General features: G+C 34.0%; 1 long non-coding RNA gene across 2 annotated transcripts in view; it reads left to right on the forward strand.

Annotated features, from left to right (window-relative positions):
• Window positions 1–599: 599 nt before the first annotated feature.
• The window catches only part of LOC126826663 (uncharacterized), a 33,195-nt gene continuing 16,998 nt past the window's right edge, over window positions 600–16,796 (forward strand). Inside the window, exons 1-3 of one of the 2 annotated variants that reach the window (XR_007682347.1) lie at window positions 600–702; window positions 889–999; window positions 3,333–3,438. This is a non-coding gene — a long non-coding RNA (uncharacterized LOC126826663). The other variant, XR_007682349.2, reaches the window with a different exon arrangement.

Genomic DNA, 16,796 nt, shown 5'->3' on the forward strand with positions numbered 1-16,796 from the left:
AACGCGAAATCCTTCTTTTAACTCAGTTCAAAATCACCTACCTTTAAGGTCTTGTGCAGTATATGTCTACGTGTGACGTCAAATCATACGTGCATTGTTTTCATCGAGATGCAGTTACACAACTAGCCCCGGCAGAATTGGTGACTTTTACTCATTTTACACCTTCGCGTACTATTTTATGTGCCCATTTATATAGAAAATATTTTTTTTTGCAAGATCTACTTCTAACACCCTTTTTTTATTATTAATTTTAGAAAAAAATTTAAAATTTAATTTGCAGAAGAAAAAAAAAAATATTGAGAGCTAATTAAATCGCAACGTTGTCATCCTCTCAGTGATAGTTGTGGCCAAACGAATATTTACTGCTGATTCGTTTGGTCATGACTCTACCAGGAATATGCGACTCCACTTTGGCACTTGCCACTTGCTGCCATTGCTCGATATTGTCAAGTTCGCCCACTAGACTTATATTTTTATCACTGGTTGCGATTATTGGCTATATATACTATGGACAGCTAACTTCAGTGCGCATATATTGTCCGACCCACAAACACAGACTAACCGAAGTCTCCCGATTGACATATTTGCTAAAATCGGCAGTCTTTGGAGAGTAGATTTCCAGTTTTTGGTCGAATGGAAACTATATTTATAGTGGTCACGTGTCTTTATGGTAACCATAGCTTGTGAGATTATAATAATAATGTAAGAATCTAGTGTTGTAGAAATCCTAGTAATCATTAGATCTACATTGCTATTTTAAGTCACGTAAAGTCAGCTGATGTTTCAGACTGTTAAAAAAACAAATTTACCAAGTATAGTATAGCAATATTGTAGCAATGCAGGTCGAAAGTTTATGTAAGTCACATAAATTTACATCATTTATTTTAGATTTTTGTATGGGGCACAGTTTTATGACTTCATTTATGATCTGAATGCTCTCCATTCATTCTCAAATCACCATTGCTGATATTCCATAAATTGGTTGGCCAAGTCAATAAGGTAATTAATTAGATCTATAGTCTTTTTGTATTAAATTGTATTTGTCAGCTAGTCTGTAGTGAAATGTCTGGATACATGAATATAATTATTTCTTTTTGATCTAGTGGGTGGTGTTCAAGCAAGGTGTTGGCTGAAGGGCATGGTAATGTGATGTCATCTTGTCACATTCAGCTTAAATTGGGGGTACCGTAGGCCTACTCAAATATTGCAATTGACAGCCAGACCCAATCTCTTTCACAGCGGTAATGCGAAAGCCTTCTTTTAGCTCTGTAGAAGATGACTGACCTTTAAGTTCATGTGTAGCCTATACGTTTATGTCAGCTTCGAGAAAGCGTGCGTTGTTTAGTAACACAAACTGATCCGGGCAGAATTGGTGCCTTCTACTCATTTACATCGTCGCGTACAGTACCAATACCCATTTACACTAAATAGGAAATATTTTTTATCCAGTAGGCTACTTCAAACACATTTATTTTATTCCTTAATTGTTTTAGAATTTAATTTGCAGAATTTAACTCGCCCCAATGTCATCCCTTTCAGTGATAGTAGCGGCCAAGTGAATTTTTAGTGCTGATCAATTTGAGCCAGACCACCCAGAACTGGCGTTTCAAGGTGTAAAATATGAAATGTATAATAACAATTAATAATCCCACTTTTGGAATCTGTTTCCTAATAGGCATTAAAGATTAAAAAACTCAAAAATCTAGAGGTACTTGAAGGATTGGGACTTTATTCAGATTTATAACTTTGTTTTTACAGGGACTTATTTTGCTTATGCATGGGCTACTTAAATTCTTACCTATAGTATCCAGTTACCAACACCAGATCACCATATATTATAATACTCTGAAATAGTTGGCTCACAGTTATTTAATTGGTCTGATTGCTGATTTTGTAATAATGATCATCTTTATCTTTTTTTTGTCCCCCGCCTTTCGAAGAAAGCAGGGGACTATTAAAATGGGTTCGTCCGTCTGTCTGTCCGTCTGTCTGTCCGTCACACTTTTTGGGACACAATAACTCTCTTCCTAATTGAGCTAGAATGTTCAAACTTGGTGTATGTGTTTATTAGGTCAATGCCTTGATGGAGTTCGAAGATGAGCATTTTCCGCTTAGGGTAAGCAGAGATAAGCAATTTGATTGGTTGATGCTTTGGGACACGATAACTCTCTTCCTAATTGGGCTAGAATGTTCAAACTTGGTGTATGTGTTGATTAGGTCAATGCCTTGATGGAGTTCGAAGATGAGCATTTTCCGCTTAGGGTAAGCAGAGATAAGCAATTTGATTGGTTGATGCTTTGGGACACGATAACTCTCTTCCTAATTGGGCTAGAATGTTCAAACTTGGTGTATGTGTTGATTAGGTCAATGCCTTGATGGAGTTCGAAGATGAGCATTTTCCGCTTAGGGTAAGCAGAGATAAGCAATTTGATTGGTTGATGCTTTGGGACACGATAACTTTTAATTGAGCTAGAATGTTCAAACTTGGTGTATGTGTTTATTAGGTCAATGCCTTGATGGAGTTCGAAGATGAGCATTTTCCGCTTAGGGTAAGCAGAGATAAGCAATTTGATTGGTTGATACTTTGGGGCACGATAACTCTCTTCCTAATTGAGCTAGAATGTTCAAACTTGGTGTATGTGTTGATTAGGTCAATGCCTTGATGGAGTTCGAAGATGAGCATTTTCCGCTTAGGGTAAGCAGAGATAAGCAATTTGATTGGTTGATGCTTTGGGACACGATAACTTTAGTTCTAATTAAGTGAGATTGATGAAACTTGGTGTATAGTTTCATTACAGTAATACCTTGACTAAGTTTGATAATGAGCATTTTCTGCTCAGGGTAAGCAGCAATTTGATTGGTTGATACTTTGGGGCACGATAACTCTCTTCCTAATTGAGCTAGAATGTTCAAACTTGGTGTATGTGTTGATTAGGTCAATGCCTTGATGGAGTTCGAAGATGAGCATTTTCCGCTTAGGGTAAGCAGAGATAAGCAATTTGATTGGTTGATGCTTTGGGACACGATAACTTTAGTTCTAATTAAGTGAGATTGATGAAACTTGGTGTATAGTTTCATTACAGTAATACCTTGACTAAGTTTGATAATGAGCATTTTCTGCTCAGGGTAAGCAGAGCGATACGCAATTTGATTGGTCGAGACTTTGGAAAACAATAACTCTCCTACTTTGATTGTTAGACTATAAGTAAAGATATACTGTTTGATTGTTCAATACTTTGTAAAAGATAATTTGTGATAAATTTATATGTGTCCTCTAATTATTTTCCTTTTCGGCGGGGGACATCAGCCTCACTGTTGGCTTGTTTTAACAGAAATACAAGTGTTTACAAGCTTACTGTCAAGAGTGAAGGCTCGTAGGTTACAAATTATGTGATAACAGATGTTTAATAAATCTCAACTCTGGTGACCAGTGTAAAGGTGAGTGTAAGATTAGAGATGTAGATGTTGTATTTTCTAGGTTTAAGATACGCTGATCCAGTGATTGCTGATATTTTGGGCAATCTCCTAGCCGTTTACTTCTTTAGGGAATCAGAAACAGCAAGAATGCTAAAAAAATCTCTGAATTAAGTTCATTTTAGTACTTCAGAGTATAATTGTGGAATGAAATAGTATTGGGTTTGACATCCAATAAATTAAATAAGCTTACCCTATTTGGTTATTTTGGGACTAAGGTAATTAGACAGTTGGTCAGTCTATCCATTCACAGTTATTGTGGACTATTTTTGGCGGAATTGGATGACACCTGCAGAAGTTTATTGTTATACCTTAAACATGTGCCGTCTTTATTTGATATTTAAGAATATTTGATCAATATTTATGGAGTTGTTGCCCTTGTTTAAAAATTTCATCCACAAAATAAGAAAAGTTTGAATGATTTGGATGAAATTGAAGAGATTTATGTGAATGTCAAATAGATATTTATGTAGTTACTAGCCTTGTTTAAAAAAATGTTATTCACAACTTTTGTATTTTTGTAGACTAAGAATGTATATATGTGCTATTTATTTGATCAAGATTTTCGATGGTTATTGACAGTTAAAATACAGGTGTGACGTGGGACTTTGGTGTCGGCATACCATTATTTCAAATAATGGTACGGGCAATGTGCCAAGCGTGTGTGAGTGTCTGTATTTTATGTTGTTTAATTGTCTTGAGCTTAAGATCTTGCGTAATATATTGAAACAAGAACTCGGGACTGAAGTCCCTCGTGTTGTTTCGATACATTACTAATGTCTCGCTTTCAACCATCAAACCACACTTATTGCCCTTCCGATGTTTTGTACACAATTTTTGTAGATGAACAAAAAGGATGATTGTCTTTTTTGTTTTACTTGCATTGTCTGTAGTGCTATATATCGCGACTGGAGTTACATTAGATACATTTGATTTTCAACAATTTTCAGTATTTAGTTGGAGTTATTGTTTTTGACCACTTTGAATAAACCCGTGGATTCTCAAAATGCTGCTAAAGTTATCTTTTCATTACATTTAAATTCATACACAGTATTTATGTTCATGATAGGGGGGTTGGATGGCCGAATGGTTAGCATGTGCACGCTGTATAAGGTCTGTCAGTGGGTCAACTGGCGCGGTTTCGATTACCCGGTCCCGAAATGACCTAGTGTGTGTGGAGTGGACATTAAACCCCATCTAAACCATAGACTGCTGTATATAAAAATGTTTGTTTTGTTCTCATGATTCAATGTGCAGATGAAACATACAAATACCCTATATTTTTGTAGGAAACTGTATTCAAAAATTAATCACTTAACAGATAAGGAAACTAAGATTTATAGAATACGGAAATTGTGCCCCTCAAAATTCATTATTTGAATTGAATCTTATATTCGAATAGCATTTAAACAATGACTTGGAATATTCAAATATTAAAATGAGCATTCAATATGACCATTTATTAGTGTCACTGTTCGAAATATCACAATTTGATCTATTCTTATTGGAGGACAAAATATGAAATCAAATGTTGACAATACTGGCGAACTTAATAAATCTAATAACTGCAATGACTAGAAAGATATTGGGGGTAGAGTAACATGATGGTCTAATTAAAATGATCAAGTTGAAGATTGAAGTGATTATGAGAGATAGAATTGTTGTTCATTACTATACACTCAAATGTAAGCTTATAAATGCAGTTCAATCACATATAGCTGGAGATGTTAGTGGTCGATTACTGTTTTATAGAAATAAAAGGCAAGAACATAACAATGTATTAGAATAAAGTACTGCTAACTAATCAATAATCATACACATTAGATCAATCTATTTAGAAGTTAATCGATGAAGATTACTATTATGCGGGTAAACTAGACCAGTATTATAGTATATTAAAGACACTGATTGGCAGTAACTTTTTTCAGACAATGCATAATCATTCAGGGCTTAATCCACTCTAAAATTTAGTGGGTAATCAGATTGATTATTGAACATTTAATTAAAGAAAAAAAAAATGTTAAAAGATAATATCCCAGCTTGTATTCGGTCAGATTAAAAAGAGTCCCATCAAAAGATTTTAGCAAAGATATAGGTGGCACTAGCTTGTTTTGACCATAGACCGTTATCTTCTGCAGTTGCTGCCAAGTGAACCATTTTTTGACTGATAATTATTATTGTTCGATTTATATAGCGCTTCATTACACGTGAAGTGTTTCTAAGCGCATATCACAAACATATACTTCAAACACACAAAAACAATCAAAATCAGGAGAACATAATTAAACACAGCTGCCTGTTAGGCGCTATTATTCAAAGGTTTATATCCAACAAATCAACCGGCTAATCCCTATATTGAACTCAGTCGAGGTATTACCTGATGAACACCTACACCAAGTAGAGTTCAAAAATAAAAACGAAGTTTAAAAGAATCAACTTCATTAACAAAAATTAAACAATCAAAAACTAAACTGATAAATCAAATTCAAACGAAACAAATAAAACAAAGAAAATGAAAAGAGCAGTTCATTACCATTCTACATTAACAAAATAAAGGAAATCAACTTGTGAAAAATTTATGGCGCCAATTTGCCCACCCCTGAGGCCTTTCAGGGATCCAACTTTCATGATATTGTAGTTTAAAAATTTCTAAAATGATGATAAAAGTGTTGTTCGAATACATTTATTTGCAGGGTAAAGAATGACACATGGAAAGCGCAAATTAGAAAGTTTTCTTCTATCCATTAAACCACATTATATAATCTATGTAAAATACATTTGTTTTGTTTGGTCTTATAGTAAGACCGGCTATAGAAGTGTCGTCATTTTCTAGGTCCCGTGTACACATTGGTGTGCACGTAAAAGATCCCTTGGCAGTCGGAATTCAATATTGTGCCCAGTCGGTGCAGAACAGTAGGACCTTAAATTTCATTTCCGCTGTTACTAGGATGATATCGCAGAGAAGTGTTTCCTAGGAAACTTGCGAGACAAGGGAAACAAGAGGTTCGTCTGGCATAGGTTGGAGACGGGTTAGCGATTATGAGACCTAAACGCTTCCATTTTCTTAGTGTTAAAGGTGCAGAAGTGCCTTATGGGTAGCAGTGTCCAAGGTAGTATTCATGACCATATAGGCTCCATCCAAAGGCATATTGCTACTACAACTTGTACAAGTACTAAAGGTATCGCCAAGGAGAGATGGTATAGGTGCGAAGTCTGGCCCACATTGCCACCAAGGCTTCGATATCGACAAGGCCGGATTGAATTCGGTGACTGGTGAGGTCTGTTATTTATACGGCCATGGGATTCATCCCATGACTTATTTGCAACACACTAAAATCTGATTACGAGTAACAACCCATTAAGTAATTATCAGAAATCATTAGAATTTCTTTCCATTGTTTGTCTCATAACCTTAAAGACTGTGTATAAATTTATATTAACTTAAGTCTCTAGCGTGTGATCAAGGACCATAACTCTGGCATTGTTGAAAATCAATAGGCTTCATCGTCTCATGACCGTAAACACAGTGTATAAATTAGTCAATCAGATATTAACTTTAGCCTTTAGAGCGTTCTCAAGAATTTTCAAAGTGATCAAAGTGAGCAGCCTCCTTATACAATATACGGTTAAACATACATTATGCAAGAGCTAAATCTGCCAATTGCAGGTCTTTCCTTGAGGCCTGAAATGTTATCTTAATTATTAATTAGACATTAATTAACTTATCCAGACCATAATCAACTCTCGATGTCAACGCTGGCCTGCGATATTTTCTTGGTTAGAATCCTATCTGCTGCTTGACGCTTATTGATAATTAAATATAAAAATGGATAATCGAGACTATGTTTTTTATTGTACCGACTTTAGTAATGATGATCGAGGCTAGACCCAAAATTCAAAGAGTGGATCAATTTGACTGAAATTTTCAGCAAATTGCTTTTACAGTATCTAGTTTTTAACTATTATAGTGAGAACTGCCAGCCCTTTTATCTTATCTCCCATAATGTATCTTTAATAAAATGTAGAATTGGAGGTTTCCTTTCTTGGCCATCTGGTAACCTTTTTGATATATAAACATTATATTCGGTAATTTTGACATCCAACGCAGTTTTGTTTGTGTTTGGATCGTGAGATCCGTCTGTGTATATTTTCACATGAGATGACCATTTTTCATTCAAGAATTCTTTCGAGAGCGTTTGAGCGTATTGCAGGTTTTCTTTCTTCTTAACAATACTTAAGCTTATATCATAGTTTGAATTTAATAAAGTCCATGGAGCTTGATAAGAAAATGCCCTGTCAGTGATCTGATAGTGATCTAATCTTTTAATAAATCATTTGCTTTGTGACTGAACAGTTGAGTTTCGGATTTAACATTTCTTTTAAATTTTTTCCTTGATGGTTTTGTACATATATGATTTAACACTTACTTAAATCATTCTAATTAACATTTAAATGTTTTTCTTTGAAGTGCTTCATCAATTTGATTAACTTCATGATGAAATAATAACACCAATCTGATTAAAACACAGATCCTATTTCGTTTTATTTGTCTGTACTACACTAGGATCTGGAAGAGTTTTTATATAATCTGCGTTCTGGATGGCATGAGAGATTAGTCAATGAAGCCATCTGTTACAGCAATTTCTTGGCGTGCGATGCATGGAACTGTGGGTAAACCAGTAGAAAGGTTAACACTGATTGATTAATCAATGTCTGACGTCATAGGGTCAAAAGCTGTTTGTGCAACCTCTGACGCGACCTTCTACTACAACTGGTTAGATCTTCATGTAGTGTAGGCCATCGAAAGTATAAAAAAGCTCAACAAAATATAGATCTATATTTTAATCAAAACAAATGTATTAAAACAAACACAACTATCAATTTATTAAAACTACAGTGTATTAAAATATTAAAACAAAAACATAACCAATTTATGAAGACAACAATATCAGTTTTATTAAAACATAATCAATTTATTAAGATAATATCAATTTTATTAAAACAGCACTTTTTTATACGCCCACATTGAAATGTGGTCGTATATTGTCGTCACCCCCGTCCGTCCATCTGTCGGTCAGGCGTCCACAATTGCTTGTGGACGCTCTAGAGGCTAAAGTTAATATCCGATTAACTTTAAATTTATACACAGTGTTTAAGGTCATGAGACGAAGAAGCCTATTGATTTTCAGCGATTTCCGATAATTACTTCCAGAGTTATGGCCCTTGATCACTTCAAAAATCTTGTGGACGCTCTAGAGGCCAAAGTTAATATCCGATTGACTTTAAATTTATACGCCGCGTTAACGGTCATAAGACGAAGAAGCGTATTGATTTTCAGCAATTTCCGATAATTACTGCCCTTGATCACTTCAAAAAATCTTGTGGATGCTCTTGAGGCTAAAGTTAATATCCGATTGACTTTAAATTTATACACAGTGTTTGAGGTCATGAGACAAAGAATCATATTGATTTTCAACGATTTCCGATAATTACTGCCAAACTTATGGCCCTTGATCACTTTGAAAAATCTTGTGACGCTCTAGAGGCTAAAGTTATTATCCGATTGACTTCAGATTGATAATTACTTCATGAGTTGTTACTCTTAATCAGATTTTAGTTTATTATAAATGTTTCATTACCAAAAAAAATAAAAAATATGCGACAACACTTGTTGACTGCCCGTACGATTTAGCTGCTGTGGGCGTATGTTTGTTGGGATGAGTGGTCTTCTAAACTTGTGACGAGTCGTCTTCTAAACTTGTGACGAGTGGTCTTCTAAACTTGAGATGAGTGGTCTTCTACTGAGCCGAGTGTTCTTGGGATGAATTGTCTTTGGGATGAGTTGTCTGTATACCATTAAGTGTGTGGGTGGATTCGTAGCATTAATAATAATAAATATGTCATACTCGTTGGGATATAGATGGGTTTTTTTTACGATTTTATTATGAAACTAATATCAAATCTTATCATCCTGTCATCAAACCCATCTGGGGATATTTGAATTAAATTTGAAACCTTTGGAAATGAAAGCTGTAGTATGATTTGGTCTGCAAATAAATTATATGAGACAAAATGTCTCATTTCTCTGCTGTGATAAAAAAAGTTAGCCTGGAGAAATATTATTATTCTAGCAATGCCAAAGGATTTTCAAATGCATAAAATATTCCCAGAATGTCGATGTTACTGTAATTGTGATCCATTTAAATTCAATCATCTGAAATTAAAAAAAAACTAAATCTCTGTTCTTTGGCACCTAGAAATGGACACAAATGGACACAAATGGGTCGCAACGCATATAATAAAGTATGAATGTATATAAACAGGTTTACATTCAATCGTTTCTGTTTTTACTGTATTTCTAATCAGTTATGTCTGGTGAAATATGCAAGAAGTGTAAATTTAATGGCAGTCTTTGGCATCTGGTTATTCCAGTCTACTCCAAAGGATCTCCCGGTTATCAAGCCAGCGCTTTATTCACTAAGCCAGTTAAGAAATGAATGGTGTCCGGTTGGTTTATTTGCCACTGTAGAAACAAGACTACAGTTTTCTGTGACGGACTACATTACCATAAACACACGATGAAATTCAGTTGATTAAAGATGCATTATGTAAGAGCTTAATCTGCCTATTGCAGGTCTTTTATTTTTTGGCTTCAAATGTTATATAAACTACTATTTAGACATTTATTCACATCACAAGCCTATAATCAACTCTATTGGATGGTGAAGATTTAAACAGATTAAAAGACGGTTGCCATTCAATGATTTAATTTAAAAATGGCGAATCAAGGCTAGGTCTCGAATAACCTGTACCGTTACAATAATAAACAATCTATGTCACATCTTGTCAAAACTTCAAACAGTGCTAACTTTGCTCAGAATAAAATAATTTGAATGAAATTTTCAATATATTCATTTTGCATTACCTATTTTTGAATTATTATAGCAAGAATGGCCAGTTCTTTATCTAAATCTTACATAATGCATCTTTAAGATCAAATTTTGATTTTGATAGCCCTTAAGGATCTGTATACCGTATTTTACTTCAAGAATGGTTAGTATTGAGCTGAAGGTGGTAGGTCCTACCTATTGATTTTTATTGTTGCCTCCAAAGCAATTTAATAGTTACTTCCCATGATTCATGCGATGGTTGATAGTTGTACATTACTGTTCACATACTCACTGTACAGGATTTAGATACTGACTGATTTTGAAAACAATTTCAGGAATAATCAACATTGTCTAGATAATAACTAACTATTGAAATTAAGCGTTTTTGCGAAAGCATTTCTTTAGTTAATAAGCATTTTTGCAAAAGTATTTCTGGAGTTATTGCCCCTGATTTTATATGATTGTTGATAAACATACATTACGGTACTTGTAGTTGTACATCTATAAAGATAAGTTCATGGGTCATTCCATGTCAAGTTGATCAGTACTTGTTGGGTAAACACCTCAGAATATTATGAAAAAATATACGAGGGCTGCCTGAAAATTTCTAAGATTATCTCTGAAAGACCTGTACAAGGTTGATGGTTTCCATTTATTTTTCTACTTCGAGGTGTACGGTACACACTTTGGCCAACGATGTTGCAAGGCTTGGATGCTGGTAAGGAAGACATTTTCTTTAGCCACCCTAAAAAAAAGTTGTTTACAGTTGACATTACTAGGAAAATGATGACCGACTAGTTCCCTTTTCACTTTTGGAAATCAATCTCATCCAAGGTTACAGATCTGGACAAAAAATTATCATTATCTACTTCAAAACGGCACAGATTGTCCTGGGACGTCAAGAACCTGACGTGTTTCTGATCTGTAGTGAAGAATCGCGGTACCCATTCTGAAGTTTTGAAACTACTATTCTGTGACTCGATATTGGTGTGCTGGTTTTATATCTTCTAATTAGACAATATTTTTCAAATTTATGTAGATTAATAATCCTCCATCCGATTTTCCAAACAAGTACTGTCGACTATGTATTGCATGGCGTGCATTAAGTGCCAAAAATAATCAATATTTCGAAACAATGTAGGAATTTTACTGCAGTATATTAGAGTTTGTTACTAGAACGGACATATTGGAAGCCAAATCTTTGTTGGTTTCTTGGAAAATCAGTTTGAAAATCGGCCGACATTGCAAAATATGTAGGTGAATTCCCTGTATTAGAAAAAGTAACCCCAATTCAAAAGTCAATCTCACTCAATATTAATACTTGAGTCATATAACTTTGCAATTTTACAAAAGTTTGTATGCACTATATACTTTTTTTATACGCCCACATTCAAATGTGGACGCATATTGTCTTTGCCCCTGTCCATCCACAATTTGTTTCTGGACACTCTACAGGTCACAATTTTTATTCGATTTTGACGAAACTTAAAATATAGGTTTATCTTCCAAAGATCTTCGTTCTTTTTGATATTGGCATATATCGGACCATAACTTCATGGATTATGACCCCTGATTATACGAAAAATCATGGTTTTAGCTTGTGGACACTCTACAGGTCACAATTGTCATCAGATTTTGATGAAACTTGAAATGCGTGTTTATAACCCAAAGATCTTGGTTCCTTTGATATTTGCACATATCAGATCGTAACTTCCAGAATTATGTCCCCTGATTGTACGAAAAATCGCATTTTTAGCTTGTGGTCCCTCTAGAGGTCACAATTATTATCCGATTTAAAAAAACGTTTGAATATATCACCGTTACACTGTAATGACGCCGGACAAAATATGGTATATCAAGGTTTGCGGACCCTCTAGACTCTAGAGGTCATAATTTTTAGCGATTTTGAAACTTGAAATGCATGTTAATAACGCAAAGATCATATTTATTACCCAAAGATCTTCCTTTCAATATTCACACATATTGGATCATAACTTCCTGAATTATGGCCCTTGATTGTACAAAAACTCGCATTTTTAGCTTGTAGTTCCTCTAGCGGTCACAATATTTATTGAAAAAAAAGTTTATATATTTCACTGTTACACTCTAATCACGGCTGAGTTATAAGTTTGTGACTGGGGTCACCAGTCAGCTTTCTTAAAATTTGGTCCACTTGACATTGAATGCCCCTCATTGGACAGTTTTTATCAAATTATCAGAAATATTTATTATAAATATGGTCCCTGTGGATTTTAACTGTTTTCACAAATGATTTCCATGGTAATAAATAGTCCTTGTGATCGCATCTCTTCTAACTAAATCTGACTAAAATCAGATGGTTCTTTAATTTCTATCATTCTATAATTCTTAGTTCATGTAACATATTGTGTCCTGTTCTTGTGGTGTATGTGAAATGCAGTAGTTGTTGTCACATAAAGACATTGTCGACTGATTTATTTGTATATTGACTAAAGAAATCTGATTATATGTCAGATGTTATAGTGTAGAAAATTATAAAGATGAAACTAATTAGATAAAATATTAATTAAATTGATACCAAACTAGCCAGACATTTGCTTCATTAAATTCTTACCATACTGCTTCGTAGGTGTAAATTATAATAGAATATACCGCAATCACAGAATCAGCTTTCAGAAACAGAATTCACATTTGAAATTAATTGTCACAATAGCAGACATATTATTCATTTTTTACTACAAAAATCTGTGAAAACTGCAAAATATCAATTGAAAGTTCACGTTGGATCACTATTAATGGTCATTGTTTTGTCGGTCATGGTGATATTATTCCATCGTGAAGAAGAATATGCACTTCAGAATATTAAATAATACTGAGAAAGGAACAACAGAATTTACTTTTTACTGAAATGACACCCCCCCCCCCCCCCCCTCCAGAATTCACCCACAATTTGTCCCAAATGAAAATACCACTTTTTGAAATGGAAAAATCATCAGCCCTATGTATCCCATGAGCCAAATTTCTTATTTTATATTATTATAACTAGGGCTAGTACGGCTAGTTGGATAACTGTAATTGGTTAGAATTGGACAGTTAAATGGTTCGAATTGAACCTTGTTTAATATTTATTTAAAAATGTTACCACCATTCAAAATATAATCATAAAGGCTAGAAAATGACGTTATAGTAGAATTTATATCTCATAATTTCTCCTGAGATTTCTACTTTGGTTTTTAGTTAAATTAACCAATCATAAAAATTCTACTTGCATGCCCGAAATTATTTCTTTATTGTCCAATCAATAGACACCTTCCAATTATTTATTCTATTCTTAGTAACATTGTGTAATCGTAATATTATCGCCATATGTCACGTACAACGGGAAACAGTATTGTCTTGTATATTATCATAGATATTGAATTAAAAAATGGTTCAAGTGAACCAAGTTAACCAGGTAATCAAATAAAGAATTGTACATTTCTATGAAAAGATTCACGAATTTTTTTTGAATGAGTAGGCTAATGCCTTTTAGGCGAGTATCGCGTGCGCGTGAGTAATGGCTCCCACTCCTGACAGGGTCTGCTTAATGTTGAAAATTGATACCAAATGCTTAAACGGTTACTAACTGGTAAATAGCTACGGTTATTTGAATAACAAAAAGTCCTAACCATAGGAGCACTAATTATAAGGGTAAATAATTAATTTCATCGATTGTTACAGATTATTCATTTTTGCCCTTGACTATTTCAACAACTGTTTTATCCTTATTTTTTTTATTTCTTGTTCTATCACGTTTTGTAGAAACCTTCCTCAATTTTTTTCTTGTTTGATCATGTTTTGAAACCTACTAGGCTAGCGTACAGAAAAGAACCCTGTTTTTTTTTTTGTTGAATGTAGTGAATGTAGCTTATTGACAGTTAATACCATTATTAAGAGTGTTTAAGTATTATGATATATGATTATATACTTAGGATATAAAATTAATTGTAAACAATGGGATATATTATCTTGTGAGTTGGTTATTGATTCTCTGGTTTGCTAAAAAGTACTGCACGGAATTGAAATGTTTAATATTGTTCTTTTAAAGTCCCAATACTTCCTCCATGTTGTGCAGGCATTAAAATTAAAGTTGTCTGTTTTTGTTTGGCATACCTCTTTTGGAGAATTACTTTAAACCTGTAGGTTAATTATGTATGGAAGGCTCTTTCAAACTGCTAAGCCAGTGCAACTCTATTGAAAAAATACATAATTTCAGTTTGATGGGGAGTTGGATGTAAGTGTACAAATTCCATGTTGTTATAAGTGCCTGGATAATCTTGTCTCAGTAATTGTTTTCTATATTTTGCTAGTGAACTGAGAAAAGCTCTCCTTAATTTGTAAAAGTCAAATATTGCTTTTTAAAAAATGCTCTCCCACATTGGACTAGGTGAGAGACATTATAATAAGGAGGGTGATGCAATAAGTGGTGCAGGATGGAATTCCAGACAAGGACAGTGTCCAGTTGTTCAAATGGCACGAAAAACTGAGGTCCTGTGTACAACTTGGTGTGTGCATAAAAAAACCTTTGAGAGTTGGAATCAAAAATAAAGTAAGTAGTAGTGCCACTGTCCAAGCAAAATTTCCCTCCTAGCACATTCAATTGTGTATGTCCATCTGCATTAGCCCAGTCGGTGCAGAAAAGTAGGACGTTAAGCCCCATTTCATTCATTTGTAGGCCTACAGCAAATATATCTATAGATCAGGTCTGGACCTCAACCAATGAGTAGGTATCCAAAAGGGGGTTGAAATTCAAAATAAAGAGTAGAGCTGCTCTCCAGGCAAAATTTCCTTTATAACACACTGTATAGTATAGGCCTGTCTTCATTAGCCACGTGGGTGCAAAAAAGTAGGATGTTAAGCCCCATTTCAGTTCATTCATTCATTACTACAAATCAGTGAGTAGCCTACTTAGAGTAGTCCTATGAGATTTAGAGTCTAAATAGCTTAAACTTCATTCTATAAGTAGTATACACAATTACATAGGGATTTTGAAGTATTTGTCAATGAAATATTGAAACTATGGTAATATTTGGTAATATTATTCCGTAAAGGAGTAAGGTAACCCTGTTAAACAATCTTTTTAATTGAAATTTTTTAGACAAGGTAAATAGACTGTGTATTTGCCTTTTGGTATATTTTTCTATTTCGATGCTTGAACCCACTTTCATTTACAGTTTCATGTTAAATCTGGGACACCCACTTTAAATGAAAGCATTTTGGCATATATTTGTTAGATCATGTAGATCACACTCTTGTTACTGGACATATTCTGGTATCAGAATTGCTAATTCTGTAATTACCTTCATCCTGTATCCTTTATGTCAAACTTTCCTTGATTATTGGTCTCAATTTTATGTATATTCCCCTCCTCTATGCAAAGGACAATGTTTAAATCAATGGATGCTTTGTCGCCATGACTACCATTCATCAATATCATCTGCATGTTATAACAGGTCAAGAGGCTTGCAGCAATTCTGTGCTTACATCAGTGAGTTACATGTTTTCTATTTAACATGTTGAATTCTTTGAATGGATAGTAAGTACCATGATCATATTCCTAATTATTCATACAGTTATTAGATCTGTATAATATAATGTTAGAATTTAGCACTACTTCACAGCTCACCATTGTGTTATTATATCTCTCAGATATTTTATAAAAACTATATTTGCACTCAGTCAGATCCATTCAGTTATGTCATTTAATGACAAAACATAGAACTATGCTTTTATACTTTACTGTAGTATGGTTTTATATATGTTTGCTAATTCAATTGAGGATATAAAGTTTTATTTTATTTTAGCTAAGTCACGTACGTTTGTCCATAATTTTGTTCATTCATAATTTAGTCCCAATTTTTTTTTTTTTATCTATTGACAAATAGGGTACTAGAAGGTCTTTACTTTTAGGAGAAAATACCTAATGGTGTTTGCCCATTTTTATTAGCCCGGTTTGAGTAGAAAAGTAGCAGTTCATTCAGTCATTCATTTCAAATGTATCAATTTCAAAGTCAAAATTCAAATATATAACCAATGTAATGTAATTTTTACTTTGTCGAGTTCCATGAACTCGGTTTTGTTCAAAATTTCAAAACTTAAAAGGAGAAAGCAATAGAGAGAAAAATTCTAAACGGTTTTCCTAAAGAACAAAAATGCCAACTGGTGTGGCCAAAGCAGATATTTCTGAGTTGGGGGGGGAGGGTAGTGATTTGTTTATTTACAACATAACCCCTTGACTCCATTTACCCGTTTTCGGAATGTATGCTAGTCAGTGTTTTTCACGCTGTATAAAATTGAATGTATTCGCAACATTTTAGACCACACTTCTACTGAATCGCTTGTTCATGCTTTCATCATCTCTATCCCTGCTCTTTAACTAAACGTCTTCAAGATCTCCAGTGGTTAAATGTGCAC

Source organism: Patella vulgata, chromosome 7 (assembly GCF_932274485.2).
Source record: "Patella vulgata chromosome 7, xgPatVulg1.2, whole genome shotgun sequence".
NCBI lineage: Eukaryota > Metazoa > Mollusca > Gastropoda > Patellidae > Patella > Patella vulgata.